Below are 14,202 nucleotides of genomic sequence, written 5' to 3' on the forward strand. Positions count from 1 at the left end.
GTCAATGTGTAGAAGGCTGCAAATAGATCCATATCTGTCACTGTGCACAAAACTTAAATCCAAGTGGATCAAAGACCTCAACATATATCCAGCTACCCTGAACCTGATAGTAGAGAAATTAGGAAGTACTCTTGAATGCATTGGCACCGGAGATCATTTTCTAAATATAACACCAGTAGCACAGACACTGAGAGAAACAATCAATCAATGGGACCTGTAGAAACTGAGAAGCTTTTGTAGAGCAAAGGACATGGTCAACAAGACAAAGTGACAGCCTACATAATGGGAAAAGGTCTTCACCAACCCCACCTCTGACAGAGGGCTGATATCCAGAATATATAAAAGATCTAAAGAAATTAGACATCCAAATGCCCAACAGTCCAATTAAGAAATGGGCTATAGAACTAAACAGAGAATTCTCCACAGAGGAAGTTCAAATGGCTGAAAGACATTTAAGGAATTTCTCAACATCCCTAATTAACTGGGAAATGCAAATCAAAATGACTCTGAGATAGCACCTTACTCCTGTCAGAATGGCTAAGATCAAAAGCACAGAAGACAGCTTATGCTGGACAGGACGTGGATCAAGGGGAACTCTCCTCCACTGCTGGTGGGAATGCAAGTTTGTACAGCCACTTTGGAAATCAATATGGCACTTCCTTAGAAAATTGGGAATCCATCTCCCCCAGGACCCAGCTGTAGCACTCTTGGGCATATACCCAAGGAATGCTCAATCATACCACAAGGGCATTTGCTCAGCTATGTTCATATCAGCGCCGTTTGTAAAAGCCAGAACCTGGAAACAACCTAGATGCCCTTCAACTGAAGAATGGATAAAGAAAATATGATACATATACACAATGGAGTACTACTCAGCAGAGGAAAACAATGACATCATGAGGTTTGCAGGCAAATGGATGGATCTAGAAAAAATCATCCTGAGTGAGGTAACTCAGACTCAGAAGGACAAACACGGTATGTACTCACTCATAGGAGGATACTAGATGTAAAACAAAAATGACTAGACTGCTACATAACTCCAGGGAGGCTACCTAGAAAACGGGACCCTAGGAAAGACCCAAGGATCACCCAATGACAGAGAAATGGATGAGATCTACATGAACAACCTGGATGACAGTGGGAGTAATGAAGGACAAGATTTGAAGGAAAGAAAGCTTAGGGGATCAGGAGATCCCAGCTGGATCAAGAACAGAAAGGGAGAATGAGGAATAATAGACCATGTTAAATGAAGACCACATGAGAACAGGAATAGGCAGAGTGCTGGAGAGGTCCCCAGAAATCCACAATGATATATCCTCTGTAGTCTTCTGGCAATGATCATGAGAAAGCCTGATTTGACCTAATCTGGTGATCAGATGGCCAAACACCCTAGCAGTCATCTTGGAACTCTCATCCAATAAATGATGGAAGTGGATGCAGAGATCCTCGGCCAGGCCCCAGGTGGAACTCCAGGTGTCCAACTGTTGAGAAAGAGGAGTGTCTGCAAGAGCATGAATTGTTGAATCCAAGATTGCAAAAAGCACAGGGACAAATAGCCAAACAAATGGAAGCACATGAATTATGAACCAAAGGTTGTGGAGCCCCCAGCTGGATACTGCCCTCTGGATAAGTGAGACAACTGAATAGCTTGATCTGTTTGGGGGGCATCCAGTCTGTGGGACTAGGATCTGTCCTTAGTGCATGAGTTGGCTGTTTGAAACCTTGGGCTTACACATGGACACTTTGCTCAGTCTGGAAGGAGGTGACAGGACCTGCCTGTACTGAATTTACCATGTTTAAATGAATCCCCAGGGGTTCCTTGATCCTGGAGGACATGAGAATGGAGGGGAGGAGGTGGTGGAAGGTAGGGGTGGGTGTGGGAGGGGGGAGGACAGAGGAACCCATGGCTGATGTATAATATTCAAAACACATAATAATAAAGAAAAAATTATTTATTAAAAAAGAATAATGATAGAAGGAAAAGAATACCAACTCAAAGGCACAGAAAATATATTCAACAAAATCATAGAAGAAATTTTTCCCAACTTAAAGAAGGAAATACCTATGAAGATACAAGAAGCCTATAGAACACCAAACAGACTAGACCCCCCAAAAAAGTCTCCTCACCACATAATAATTAAACAACTAAACGTACAGAATAAAGAAAGAATATTAAGGGCAGCAAAGGAAAAAGGCCAAGTGACTTATAAAGGCAAACCCATCAGAATAACACTCGATTTCTCAATGAAGACTTTGGAAGCCAGAAGTATCTGGACAGATGTAATGCAGACAACTAAGAGACCATGATGGCAGCCTATACTGATATACCCAGCAAAACTTGGAGTGAACAAGGGGTTTCAAGACAAAACCAGATTTAAACAGCATTTATCCACAAATCCAGCCGTACAGAAAGCACTAGAAGGAAAAAATCCAACCTAAGGAAGTCAGATACACCCATTAAAACACAGGCAATAGATAACACCACAGCAGTAAAACCCAAAGAAGAGAAGTACACACACACTACCACCAAAACATAACAGGAATTAACAATCACTGATCATTAATATCACTTAATATCAATGGACTTAATTCACCTATAAAAAGACATAGGCTAACAGAATGGATAAAATCAGGACCTATCCTTCTGCTGTATGCAAGAAACATACCCAACTTCAATGACAGACACTACATCAGAGTAAAAGGCTGGGAAAAGACTTTCCAATTAAATGGACTTAAGAAGCAAGCTAGTGTAGCTCTCCTAAAATCTAACAAAATAGACTTCAAACTAAAATCAGTTAAAAGAGATTGAGAAGGACATTACATATTCATCACAGGAAAGATCCACCAAGATGAAGTTTCAATTCAGAACATTTATGCCCCAAACACAAGGGTACCCACATATGTAAAAGAAACATTACTAAAGCTTAAAGTACACATCAAACCCCACACATTAATAGTGTGAGACTTCAACACTCCACTCTCACCACTGGACAGATCTGCCAACTCGAAACTTAACAGAGAAATAAGCAACCTAACCCATGAGGAGTACACACCAGGAAATAAACAAATTGAGAGCTGAAATCAATAAAATAGAAACAAAGAGAACAATACAAAGAATCAATGAAACAAAGAGATGGTTCTTTGAAAAAGTCAACAAGATAGACAAGCCTTTTTCCAAACTAACCAAAAGGCAGGGAGAGAGAGCACCCAAAGTAACAAAACCAGAAATGAAAAGGGGGAAATAACAACTGATACTAAGGAAATCCAGAGAATCATCCAGTCATACTTCAAAAACCTGTACTCCACAAAACTGGAAAATCTAAAAGAAATGGATGATTTTCTGGATAGGTATAACATACTAAAGTTAAATTAAGACCAGATAAACAATTTAAATATACCAAAAACTAACCCCTAAGAAAATAGAAACAGTCATTAAAATCTTCCAAATAAACAAATAAACAAAAAACCAGGACCAGATGGTTTCAACACAGAATTCTACGAGATTTTCAAAGAAGAGTTAATACCAATATTCTTCAAATTGTTCCACACAATAGAAACAGAAGGAATGTTACCAAACTCCTTTTATGAGGCTACAGTTACTCTGATTCCCAAGCCATACAAAGATGCAGCAAAGAAAGTGAATTATAGACCCATCTCCCTCATGAACATTAATGCAAAAATACTCAAAAAACATTGGCAAACTGACTCCCAGAACAATCAAAAAATTACCCATCATGATGAAGTAGGCTTCATCCCAGAGATGCAAGGATGGTTCAACATATGAAAATCTATCAATGTAATGCACCATATAAACAAACTGAAAGAAAAAAATGGCACAATCATTCATTATATTCTGAAAAGGCCTTTGACAAAATCCAACACCCCATCATGATAAAGGTTTTGGAGAGATCTCAGATATAAGGAACATACCTAAACATAATAAAGGCAATTTACAGCAAGCCAACAGACAACATCAAATTAAATGGAGAGAAACTCAAAGTGGTTCCACTTAAATCAGGAACAAAGTAAGGCTGTTCACTCTCCCCATACTTATTCAATGTAGTACTTGAAGTTCTAGCCAGAGCAATGAGACAACGAAAAGAGATCAAGGGGATACAAACTGGAAAGTAAGAAGTCAAACTTTCACTATTTTCAGATCATATGATTGTATACATAAGTGACCAAAAAAATTCTTCCAGGGAACTCTTACAGCTGATAAACACTTTTAGTAATGTGGCCGGATACAAGATTAACTAAAAAAATCAGTAGCCTTCCTATATACAAATGATAAATGGGCTGAGAAAGAAATGAGAGAAACATTACCCTTCACAATAGCCACAAATAATATAAAATATCTTGGTGTAACTCTAACTAAGCAAGTGAAAGACCTGTATGACAAGAACTTTAAGTCCCTGAAGAAAGAGCAATTGAAGATATCAGAAAATGGAAAGCTCTCCCATGCTCATGGATAGGTTGAATTAAAATAGTAAGAATGACAATCTTACCAATTGTACAGATTCAATTCAATCCCCATCAAAATCCCAACACAATTCTCCACAGACCTCAAAAGAACAATACTCAACTTCATTTGGAAAAACAGAAAACCCAGGATAGCTAAAAGAATCCTATACAACAAAGCCTGTGCAAACAAAAACTGTACAATGGAAAAAAGAAAGCATCTTCAACAAATAGTGCTGTCATAACTGGATGCCATCATATAGAAGATTGCAAATAGGTCCATATCTATCACCATGCACAAAACTCAAGTCCAAGTGGATCAAAGACATCAACATAAATCCAGTTACACTGAACTTGATAGAAGAGAAAGTAAGAAGTAGACTCGAACACATTAACACCAGAGATAACTTCCTAAATATAACACCAATAACACAGACACTGAGAGCAAAAATTAGTAAATGGGACCTCTTGAAACTGAGAAGCTTCTGTAAAACAAAGAACACAGTAAATAAGACAAAACGACAGCCTACAAAATGAGAAAAGATTTTTACCAACCCAACATCTGACAGGGGGCTGATCTCCAAAATATATAAAGAACTCAAGAAACTAGACATCAAAATAACAATCGATTTAATTTTTTTAAAAGTGCAATAGAGCTAAACAGTGAATTCTCAAAGGAATAATCTTAAATGGCAGAAAGACATTTAAGGAATTGCTCAGCCTCCTTAGTCATTAGGGAGAGTCAAATGCAAACAACTCTGACATACTATCTTAAGCCTGTCAGAAAAGATCAAAAGCACTGCAGACAGCTTATGTTGGAGAGGATATGGAACAAGGGGAACACTCCTCCACTGTTGGTTGGAGTGTAAACTTGTACAGACATTTTGGAAATCAGTATGGTGGTTTCTCAGAAAATTGGGAATCAATCTACCTCCAGACCCAGCTGTACCACTCTTGGGCATATACCCAAGGAATGCTCAATCATACCCCAGGGACACATGCTCAACTATGTTCATAGCAGCATTATTTGTAATAGCCCAATTCTGGAAACAACCTAGATGTTCCTCAACTGAAGAATGGATAAATAAAATGTGGTAAATATACACAGTGGAGTACTACTCAGTCGAGAAAAACAATGACAGCATGAAATTTGCAGGCAAATGGGTGGAACTAAAACATATCATCCTGAATGAGGTAACCCAGACTCAGAAGGACAAACATGGTATGTATTCACTCATAAATGGACACTAGATGTAAAGCAAAGGATAACCAGACAACGACCTACATCTCCAGAGAAGCTAGCTAACAAGGAAGACCCAAAGAGGGATGCATGGATCACCATGGGAAGTGGAAATAGATGAGATCTACATGATGGATGAGGGTTGGCAATGGAGGTTAGGGGATAGGGGATGAGACATAAGGGAATGGAATGGTTGAACTGGAACAGGGATGGAGGGGGAAAGCAATGAAAGAGATATCATGACAGAGGGAGATATCATGGGGATAGAGAGAAACCCAGTGCTAGGAAAATTGCCAGGAATCCACAAGGATGACCCCAGCTTGGACTATTAGATATAGTGGAGAGGATGCTTGAACTGAACTGGCTTACTCCAGTAACCAGATCATTAATACCCTAACTGTTATCACAGAGCTTTTCTCCAATGACTGATGGAGGCAGATGCAGAGATCCACAGCCAAATACCAGGCAGAGCTCCAGGAATCTAGTTGGAGAGAGAGAGAAGAGGAATTTTTTTGAGCGAGTGTATCAGGATCATGATGGGGAAACCTGTAGAGATGACCAAACCAAACTAGTGGGAACTCATGAAAGTTGGATCAATGGCTGTGGAGCCTACATAAGACTGGACTAGGCCCTCTGTATGGTGAGACAGTTGCATAGCTTGATCTGCTTGTGGGGCATACTGGTGGTAGAATTAGAATCCATCCCTGGTGCATGAGAAAGCTTTTTGAAGCCTACTACCTATGATGGGATACCTTGTGCAGCCTTGAGGCAGGGGAAGGGCTTGGACTCCCCTCTACTGGATATGCCTCCCCATGGGAGGCCATGCCTTCTTGGAGGGGGAGTCTGGGGTGGATTGTGGGGAAGGCTGGGGGTGGCAGGAGGAAGGAAGAGGGGGATCTTTGATTGGTGTGTAAAATGAATGAAAAAATTTTCTTAAAACAAAGAAAAAAACAAATATAACTAGCTCAGTATCATAAGTAGAGAAAGGAAAACTTAGGAGGGAAAATTGAAGCAATCTCTGAATCATTCAGGAACTCTGATGTAATATCCAACCTTTATTCACACCCCCACCTCATTTCCATCAACCTTCCTAATGCTGTGACACTGTAATGTAGTTCCTCAATTTGTAGTAACTTCTAACCATAAATTTATTTCATTGCTACTTCATAACTGTAGTTTGCTTCTGTTATGAATCATAATGTAAATATCTTATATACACAATATCTGATAAACAACCCTTGTGAAAGGGTCATTTGACCTGCAGGTTATGAACCGCTTCTCTAAAGCCTACTTTGTTACAACCTTAAAGCTCTTCTTTAAAAGTCAAATGGCTTATTTTTATTCTAAATGCTAATTGTATTATATATTATTAAGTATAATGTTTCTTATGAGGTCTCAAATTAAAAAAACTAATTAATAAATCTTCTCTATTCTGTAAAAATAGAGAAATAACTAGTGGTTTTCACTTATTGCCATCTTATACTCTTAGAGATAAAAGGGCTGTCTGGGTTATTTATATGTCAGCAACTTATCAAATTACATCTGCTTATCCAATGACAATTACAAAAAAGCAATAATAGACTAACATTTTATTAAAAATGAAACAAACATACAGAAAATATATTAGGGGTTAAGGATTTAGCTTAGTGGTAGAGTGCTTGCCTAGCAAGCACAAGACCCTGGGTTTGATCCTCAGCTCAAAAAGAAAAAGAAAAAGAAAAATACATTAAAAGAGTTGGGTCTGGAGAGATGGTTCAGTGGTTAAGGGAACTGGCTGCTCTTCCAGAGGATGGGATTCCATTTTCACCTCCTACATGACAGTTAATAGCCATCTGTAATTCCATTTCAAGAGAATTTGATTCCCTCTTTGGCCTCTATGGGCACCAAGCATGCAATTGGTATACAGACATATGTACAAAAAGAATCCATATACATTTGATGGGGATGTCATATATGCTGTGAAAATGTGTTGCTCTGATTGGTTGAAAATAAAGCTGTTTGGCCAATGATAAGGCAGAATAAGGTTAGGTGGGACATTCTAACTAAAGAGAGAAGAAGAAAAAAGACAGAGCAGAGGAGATGCTGTCAGCCACTGCCATGAGAAGCAAGATGTAAAGGTACTGGTAAGCCACGAGCTATGTGGCAAAGTACAGATTTATAGGAATGGGTTAATTTAAGTGTAAGCTAATCAGTAATAAGCCTGGGCTAATGGACAAGCAGTTATAAATAATGTTATGCCTCTGTGTGATTATTTTATAAAAGGCTGTGAGATGCGAGTAGGAGAGATTTGTCCCAACCGCTAGCCAGCCAGGACAAAGGGAAATTTCTAACTACATTTGGTGCTCACCATTTGGCATTGATCCATATATACCTAAGAAAGCTTAAAGATTCTCAATGCATAGAAATGAAGCCACACTAGGCTTCCTAGTCTCACAGTCTCATGACAACAACAACACAGACTTGTCTCCTGACAGCTACCTACAAGATGGAGCTGGCTGCCAGCTGTCATGAGCTAAGCAGCATGGTTGTGGATTCCTGCCGTAGTACACAGAGGCATCTGCAAGTCACACAGCATGGTGCATGGTGGACATAGCTTTTGCTAGTACAGACAAAAACAAAACAAAACAAAACAAATCAGGTCTTTGGGCTACACACTACTGGATGGAAGCATAGACCCACTGCTTTCCATAGTCACCCATGAGCACGGTTCCCTCAGAGCTGTTGGTAAATGTAGTAGTTCTGCCATGTTGGAAAGCTGAGGTGGGAGGAGCCAGCAGCCCAAGCTACCATTTCAGTCCTAGTCATGCTGCAGTTTAAAGCAATAGGCTCACAATAAGACAGATTCAGATGGGATAAACCCTAAACAGTTTATAGTGTGTGTAAAAATGTACGTAGGCTTGGAAGAGAGTGGAAAATGAACATAGACAGTTATATAAGGAAATAGTTTTTAAAAAATGAAGTCTTTAAAGAGACAGTAAAATATAAAAAAATAAGCCATGTAAGTCCAGAGTCTGAACTATATTATCTTTAGGATATATGTATATATATTTAAAGGTACCTTGATTTTTCTGTCTAAGGATACATTGCTTTGGAAAAGAGGTTCTGCTTTTGTTTCCACAGAAGATGAGAACTTGTGGATTGCTTCCAGGCTAATATGGTTAGACCAGCCAAGACACCCTGAAAGGACTCCAGTGACACCATGGCCCAGATCATCCAATATCCAAACATAGCTTCAAGGCAATTGGCTCAGAGAATATAGCTTCACAGTCTACTCTATCCAGGATTTGACTATAATTCTTAATTTCCCCAGGATCTCCATAAAACCAGTGCCCTCTATCAGCAGGAAGTAGATAAGAAAACTATGCCCACATTTCCAAAAAATGGATTATGGATGTTTGTCTTTGTTAGGTCGTTGGTTACAAATTTTATTGGTCATAGTCAATATCTTTCTAAAAGAAAAAAGGGAGATGTTATAGGGAAAGATAGGATGCAGATATGATAGGATAAGAGGGTGGATTATTGAACCCACTTTTAAAGAGCAACTTGCTTAAATGTTTTACATTGGTATAGATTTTAGTTTATTGATACAAATTTAAAGTTAATTTTGTTATAATGTATGTATATTTCTACTCTTGTTTAAGGCATTAATTGTGCAGCTCATTTAAATTGTAATGGATAATTAAGAAATACAGATTAATATTTAGTCTTCTGTGAGAGTCAATCTTATAGTCATGTTAGGTTTTCTAGGTATACATAGATATAATTGCATTAGGCAGATAATCTTCAAACACTTCTAAGACCTACAGAATATGACATTTAAAATGTTTTAAAAACTTAGGTTTTCCTGGACAATGAAACATGTCTGTTCCTGGAAGCACCAATTTATTTCAGGGAGAAAGATGGGTGTTGAAGGCACTCCATATGTACTTTATATTTTTCTCGACAAAAATAGGCATTTGGGCAAGAAACTGCTCTTGCCTAGACTACTGATAATCTGTTGTATCTATTGGACATGCAGGACCCATAGGAAGGTGACCACTGAACTCTGCAAGGCGCGATGGTCCTTCAGGTTCCTGCTTCACAGAAGAAATTGCCAGACATTCTATAGGACACAGGAATAAGTGACTGAGAGACTCTAGGCCTGTAGTCTAAAGAACATTGAAGAAGAACTTTGGATGACTGTCCAAGCAGACAGCTGTCTCTGTCATTCTAGATTTTTGGAAGTTGCTTACAATGCTCTTCCTGTTTACTTTGATAATATTGTATCCATCTGAGGTCTTTGATGCAGTTGAAGATGATAAGAGATAAGGTAGATATGAAACCTTAGACTCACAAATATAGGACAGATAGGACATATTCTTTAATTTTGCCAAATACAAACAGACTAGATATTATAACTATAATTCTTGCTTGATAACTGTTTTGTTATATGTAATTTTGCTGTGTTGAAGTTAAAACCTTCCTTTTGAATAGAAAGAAAAAGGGGAAATGATGGGGATGTCATTCTGTATGCATGAATATGTATTGCTCTGATAGGTTGATAAATAAAGCTGTTTGGCCAATGGTGGGGCAGAATAGGTTAGGCAGGACATTCTAACTAGAGAGAGAGGAAGAAAAAAGACAGAGCAGAGGAGACACTGCCAGCCGCCAACATGAGAAGCAAAATGTAAAGGTACTGGAAAGCCACGAAACACATGGAAAAATATAGATTTATAGAAATGGGTTAATTTAAGATGTAAAAGCTAGGTAGTGAGAAGACTGAGCCATTAGGCCATATCTTTTGTAAATAATATAAGCCTCTGTGTGTTTATTTGGGTCTGCATGGCTATGAGATAGCAGGGCCACAGGAGTCAAGCGGGACCAGAAAAAAATTTATAGCTACAAACATTAAAAAGAAAAATATATATGAAAAAAGTTGAAAGTGGGTCAATAAAATGAGTGTTCATATGTGGACATTTTCCTGCCTCTTTGAAACAAAAATAGAAACACAAAGAAAAGTAAATGCAACATATCAACATATAACATTTCTCTTCTTGGAAAAAATATGCAAAAGAATTCCTCTTTTAGTTCAGAAATTTAATAATTAAAAAATAATGGTAACAGTATATTTAAGGCTTTGTGTACATCCTCAGTACTGCCTTACCCCACCCCCAAAAAGATTAGGTCAGACATATAGCTTTACATTTTTGCATACAATTAACATATAGCCATATTTTTGAAAAATCCAAAATAAATGTTTTTAAAGGGCTAGAGAGTTTGCCCAGAAGTTAGGAAGACATACTGCTTTTGCAAGAACCAGAGATTGGTTCCTAGCACTCCTGACAGGTATCTCACCATCATCTCTAACTCTAGCTCTAGGGTATCCAATGTCCTCTTCTGGACTCAGCTGATACTCACCCTCATCATCTAATCCAATATTCACAAGAAAGAAATGTGGAAAGTTCAGGAAATAGCAACTTTACCTATTATTCAGAAGTAAGTAATGTTAATAATTTATTTCAAATGTATATCCTGTTTACCAATAAGTGACATACTTCCCCCAATAAAAATGTGATTAAATACTATATATGTTTAAACTAGAATGTTGTAGTTCATATAGTTTGAAGATAATGTCATTAATTTTTTAATCACCTTCTATTTTATCTTAAGTATAACAATTGAGTATATTAAAACAAAGCATGTCAACCTGAAAAGTTATCTAGACTTTAAATTTAATGTACATGGTATTTTTCATTAACTACCAAAGTCTAGGTTTTGCTTCTTTCTTACTAATATTTGTTACCAAAGAAAATTTTGTCATAAAAAGCTGGGTTTGACATTGATACATTTTTCTGAAGAACAAACTCTTAGAAGATTGATTATTAATGGTTAATAAGAAGCAACTGAAAAAATGAATCCCCCACCTGACACATGCACACATACATGAAGGTTCACACACTACCATTGAGCAGATATGAACCACTTATGTAGATGGACATGTTTCTTTTCTAAATATTTTTTTAAAAAAACATGTACATGTGACCTATCATAACACAGAGATCAGTGAATACTGGAGAGTCCATCACAAATAGTTACATCTACAGCACATATCATGCAGTGAAGGCTCAGGGTACATCATGAAACAGGGGCCAGGAAGATTATAAGAACCAGAGGACCAGGAAATCTGCTGTGAGGTTATGTCTCCCAGAAATGACAGGGAATCTACACCCATGTTGTATTCCAACAATATGGCTGCCTAAACAAGACCTGAACAATGACAATATCAATGGATATGCCTACTCAGAAGGGGAACTCTCATGGGGTAACATACCTAGAAAAAGAACTACAGGCAAGTGATAACTTCTGAGAGTAGGAGAATTAGCCTTTCTGGGATGAGTCACCTAATTGTTTATCTAATACCAAGTGGTAATTCTTGAAGTCATATACACAGAAGCCACACTCAATAGATTCAGCAGGTTGTATGTATATATTTATACATGCAGGTGTGAGTGTGTGTATGCGTGTGCATGTATGTGCATGCGTGTGTGCGCATGCATATGTGTGTGCACATGCATACGTGTGTGTGTGTGTGTGTGTGTGTGTAAAGCAATAATGGAAAGAGAAGGAGTTCAGCAGGACACAGGAGGGGTTGAATGGAATAAAGAGGTGGGGAAAAGTGATGTGATTATATTTTAGTTTAAAAGTTTTTGTAAAAAATTAAATAAAAAAGACTAATTTGGGAGGTGTGGTGTGGGGATATGAATGGAATTGGAAGGGGAGATGGGGACAGATATGAACATATTTCATTGTGTAAATAGATGAAATTCTAAAAAATTAAAGAAAATAATAATTGTGTTTTGGCTTTGAAAAAAAATTGTGTGTGTTTGTGCCTGTGCCTCTTTTTATGGATGGCTATGTCAGATTCCCTGGATCTGGAGTTAGAGGTGATTGTGTGCCCAACACAGATACTAGGAGAAGAATGTGGGTCCCCTGGAAAAGCAACAAGTGCTCCTAACTGCTGAGGCATGAGTCCAGCCTAAAGAGTCTCTTTTCCATACAGAATGCATGAGGGTTGGCTCACATTAGTGTTGCCCAAGTAATGTCTGAATTGAGTCAGCATTGAACTTGAGCATGGGCATATGAAAAATAATTCCCCAAGATGCTTGCACTTTGCTATGGAAGTGAAGAGTTGCTTGATAGACTAATACATTTAAAGGTGGATTTTGTGAAAGTAAAATCTAATTTTCTTTTTCTAGTCAATGGGCAAACAAAATGGTAAAGTGTATTTTTAGTTTTGTTTGTTGTTTTTTGGAACAGAAATATTTACAACACAGAATATTTATCTTTAGAAAAATTTAAATGTGTAAGTTTTTTTGAGACATTATCTAGTTAGTCATTATTTGTCCTTTATTGATAGGAAAAAAAACAGGATTCAACATACTTACTATCTGTGCATTTATAATGAAACCTATATTTTTATTATAGAGACAACCACCCTCACAATCATCTTTTATTGTGGAAAACTAATCATTTTGGACAATCTTAGAAAATATTTCAAATAATCATTTTAGAATTCACATTTCTTAGCTTGCCCAAAGTATTTCTGTTATTTCAAACTTGTGAGAATGTCTGATACTTAAATAATCTTACTTTGGATAAATTTGATTAAATCTATTGGCTGTTTTAAATTGGGTTGATTTAAACAAAATCCTTTCTTAAATCATTGTAAAGACATTTTAAACTGATTTTAAATCCATTCCAAGAAATATAGGTAAAGCCCTATGTAATTAACTCATATAAACCAAGTTGAGAAAGTAATGTCTTTTCTGGCTTCTCTAACACTGCCAGGGAACATGGCCCTGCATTTGACTAACATGGCATTATTTGTCTAAGTTGCATTAAGCAATTCACCTAACATAATTCTGTAGGCTTTATTTAGTGAGTAGTACTTAAGCATTAGTGTTCCTTAGAAGTCATTTAAGGGAACAAATTAGAAATTCATGTTTTCAGGCTTCAACATAGAGGTTCCTGGCAAAAAGATGTCTGCATGCTCCAAAGAAACTTCTTTGTGTGTTCTGTGGTGTATGACAATAAATCACACTTGAGACAGTGTGATGCTTACTGTCCTTATTTTTGGGTATTTCAGGAAAAGGTTTCATGTGGTCTGTCTCCCAGGTACTTGTGAGGGAAGCTGGTAGTCTGCAGCTAGCTTGCCTTAGATGTGGGTCAGCACCTGTGCCCTGGAATTTAAACTGGTGCCCATTTTTAATTCCCTCTAAGCATTTTAATCTCTTCTCTAGTAAAATGTTTTTCTATTCAAAATACTTAAAGCTTAAATTATATTAGCAGTTCTATTGAATTTTTAATTTTTCTTATGTTTTAAGTGATATGATTATTGTGTAGAAGTATGAGAATGATGTTAAGTTTTGATATGTTCAGAATGTGGAATGTTCAGAAGCGGAATGCTTATATCAGGCTAATTAACAAATTCATTACCTCAAATACTGATTTGCAGTGGCAAAAGC

Source organism: Onychomys torridus, chromosome 3 (genome assembly GCF_903995425.1).
Source record: "Onychomys torridus chromosome 3, mOncTor1.1, whole genome shotgun sequence".
Lineage (NCBI taxonomy): Eukaryota > Metazoa > Chordata > Mammalia > Rodentia > Cricetidae > Onychomys > Onychomys torridus.